Source organism: Rattus norvegicus, chromosome 1 (assembly GCF_036323735.1).
Source record: "Rattus norvegicus strain BN/NHsdMcwi chromosome 1, GRCr8, whole genome shotgun sequence".
Classification (NCBI taxonomy): domain Eukaryota; kingdom Metazoa; phylum Chordata; class Mammalia; order Rodentia; family Muridae; genus Rattus; species Rattus norvegicus.
Window position 1 is genome coordinate 16,028,302 of NC_086019.1, and position 3,703 is coordinate 16,032,004.

The 3,703-nt window shown below is 44.0% G+C and overlaps 1 long non-coding RNA gene across 1 annotated transcript; it reads right to left on the bottom strand.

Annotated features, from left to right (window-relative positions):
• Positions 1 to 1,328: 1,328 nt before the first annotated feature.
• Positions 1,329 to 3,423, bottom strand: LOC134484956 (uncharacterized). Its single transcript, XR_010062784.1, has 2 exons — positions 3,364 to 3,423; positions 1,329 to 1,931 (listed from the first exon to the last, which is right to left on the bottom strand). It is a non-coding gene; the product is annotated as an uncharacterized LOC134484956 (long non-coding RNA).
• Positions 3,424 to 3,703: the final 280 nt, after the last annotated feature.

The following is a 3,703-nucleotide window of genomic DNA, read 5'->3' on the forward strand; positions in this document are numbered from 1 at the left end:
TCAAAAGAAACACATGGTAATAATACTCTCTATCCAGGTACAGATCTTACTTTGTGTGAAGATTTTAATATTCCTTTTGGTAGCCAAGGTTACCCCTTGAGTATGATTACCTCAGCTTTACAGAGTAGGATACAACAAGTGCATGATACCCTGTTGACACCCAGGCCAGAGCTGTTCAGGAAAATACTCCAGTATTTTCATAGAGATTGAGAATGTTTGATATCAGATGAATAATAAGGAGAATAAGCTCTGGTCACACAGGAACGGACAGATGCTAGCAGTCACGGCTCCAGTCAAGAGACCTACATTTACTTACTCTAATAGATAATAGAACTAAGGTCTTGCCATCAGAATTGATGAAGGCCCATTTGACTTTTCCATGATTACTTGTGACATCTGAAATCCATGTATATTGGGACCAAAAACATGGTGGTAGGAAGAAGTAAAATAGCATCTAAAAGGATTGGCTCATGATTAATTCCAGAACGACTTGATGCCACTGTGTTCTGGCCAGAGAAAATAAGTCATGAGGCACCCCTTTAACTTGTTACTTAGACAAGCCATTGCCAACAACAACTGAGTCTGTTAATCTTCCTCTTGGTAAGCTCCTGTGAGGAGATACTATAAGTAAACAAATTTTTGCCAATGCTAAAAGAAACTGAAATTAAAAATACATTACAAAAATTACATGAAAACACATTATGTCATGTTGATACGCATTAGTTTTGATGTTCTGTAGGACTTGGCCATCCTTAGCTCAGTGCTATCAGCCTTCAGCTGCACATGGTAAGGAGGGGAAAAGCCATACTGGTCAGCCATGAACTGTTCCTACTGGGGCTTTACATGTATCTTGAGATTGTCTTTCAATACATTTTGGCTAGGAGGCTCACTCTGCAAGTCAATCACTTGCTAGGCAAGCCTAGTGACTTGAGTGCAGATCCCTGTAACCTGCAGAAAAGCTAGAAGTAGCACAGAGTTCTGTAATCCCAGCACACCAGTATGGGCAGTGGCCAGCAGAGACGGGAGAATCCCAAACGTTCATGGGCCAGCTGCCTGATAGAACCACAGCGGGCGATGCATAAGAAAGAACCTGTCTCCAACACCCGGTAAGGTGAAGACTGACACCAAGGTTGTTCTTAAACACCCACACATGTGCCATGGCATGTGTGCACCCATATCAACATACAAGCACAAACATACCCTCACACACACCGACACACAATTATCAAAATCAAATTAAAAGGGATGTGTCTGAATGTGTTCCTTAGGGAAATAGCTGCTATGAAAGGAGATTTTTCCAAATACCATGACTTAAAAAAATGTAGGCATTTCTTTCTTTCTCAAAGCATCTAATTTTATTTTTGTTATTTTTAATTACCTGCAAAGCAGTGAGTTTCAATATGGCATTTTTCCACAGATATCATTTTATTGTTTTTGCATCCCTCTTGCTGCATCCTCCAACACTTCATCCTCTCCCCTCTTTCAATTGTCTCCTTCCTTCCCAAATAGTCCCCCTTCTGATGTCACCTCACAACGGACAGAAAGACAGACAAGACAGACAGAGAGACAGATGATAGATTTCACGTGTGAGAGAAGACAGGTGACATTTTTGTCTTTCTTCTTCCTCTTCACGGTAAATGGTCCAGGTGTGTTGAGCTGTTGTAAACAAGGTTGACACTCAAGATCTCCATATATTGCTCTCCATCCTGGTAATGTCGTCATTACGGTTGAAGCTCAGTGTGCAGGTTTAAATTCAACAGTAGAAGGAGGAAAAGAAGGTGTAGTAATGTGGTCCGTCGCTTAATCCAGCTGTGTAGAGATGGTACCTACCTGATTCTTTACATTTTACCTAGGGACATCTGCTTTCGTCCATCCACAAGAAGTACCAGGGATCCTAGAGTCTGGCTGCGAAGTCCTACGCTCAGGGCACGCTAGGAGATGAATATTGAAGTTTAATATAAATCTACATCGTTAGGATGTAGGGGGCAAAAATGTTTATTTCCTCACCTATTAGTAGGCTCATTGATAAGGCCACAATAACAACCTGGTTTCTCATTCCCTCAAAAATCTAAGAGCTATTGTGAATGAAGGCCTAATGATTTTCCCAGAAGGATGATCTCCCTGCCTCGGCTGTCGACTCTGACACGCAGATGCCATATTGTGTTGTGGCACGTCCTGAATTCCACTAGCGTCCTTCTGAGCGTTCACCGTTACCTGTGTAAGCTTTAAACAGGACGCTGCGGATAAAGTTCTCCCAGAAGCTCGGCTTGGTATGTAGCTGAACCATAGAGCACAGGGTTATTCCGCCTGAAAGCCTGGGTTTGAGCCCACTTCCAACTTATCTCCTCGAAAAGGCAAAGCCAGAGTTAAAATAACGCGCCATTTGCCACACAACTTATAGTCTGACCTCAATCCAACCATAGAACCATATTAAAACCTAAGAAGAGTAGAATAGACCTCACAGGACATGGCAGCACCATACAGAAGAAAGGAGCTCCCAGACATGGTATGTCTCTGTGAGAAACCTATAACTTTGACTGGGGCGAAAGGGAAAGCTTCCAAAAGTATCAGGCTGTCTTTTTCACCTAGCAACAGTTTGTATCCTTCTGGGACAGGCAGCAGGGGTTCCACGGTCTCTACTGCAGCCCGGTCTTTTACTTGTACTCTGAGACAGCCTCTAAAGATGGGGAGGGTTTTAGGCTCTGGACTGTGTGAGGATGTAACCACCCCACAAGGAACACCGTTGCAGGGAAGTCAGATCGTGGCTGTCAGCAGCTGTAGCAGCCTCAGCAACGAACTGTGGACCTCGTTTTTCTGGCCTTCCTGTTCCTTCTCCATATCCTTCGCCAACCACTGAGTTGTCGATTTTAATAAGACCTTAGACTTCAGCCGAGAAGGTGGTTCAGCTGGTAAAGTACAAAGTACAAAGTTCCATCCCCAACCGCCACATACAAGAAGCTTTGGAGGGAGATGCACATCTGTAACCCAGTTCTGGGGAAGCAGAGGTAGGAGTTATCCTGGTGCTAGCTGGTCAGCCAGTCTAGTCAAAGTAGCAAGTTCTGCGGCCAGTAAGAGACCCTGTCTCAAATAGCAGTGTAGAGAAAATGAGGAAGATACCTAACATCAACCTCCGGCCTCCGCACCTGTGCACACACACACATGTACAGACAGACATATACTCACACATACATAAAGTGGAAATTTCTGTTTCTTTGGAAACTCGGTTAGGTTATGATGATGTTTTTCTGGGCAGACAGGTGAATGTTTTGCTAGAGCAAACACACGGAAGGACGCATGGTGTTTAGAAAGAATACAAATATAAATATGACCCCACAGAGAGGGGAAGCTTGAGCATCGGCTCACCTCCTCGCTAAGTCTTTGCGCGTACTGGTTAGTTTTTACATTGCATTGCTGAGCTTCTCCTATGGTGACGTCATAGAGAGAAGCTCACCGAAGAACTTCTCACGAGATTCTGCGGCTTCTTGAATCCGACTGATTGGTGAGCCTCTTTCTTCTAGGTGGAACAGACCTTGCTGGTTCATGTCTAATGTCTGCCGAGTGGACTGGACTGAGGAAAACTAAGATTAGAATCACCCCCCCCAAAGAACTAGGCTTAAAACAGGACCAGCTCCCCATATCCTAATATCCGTTTTCCCCCACTACCTCTGATGGGTGGAAGTCTAGAGGGGAGGTGATTTTTTTT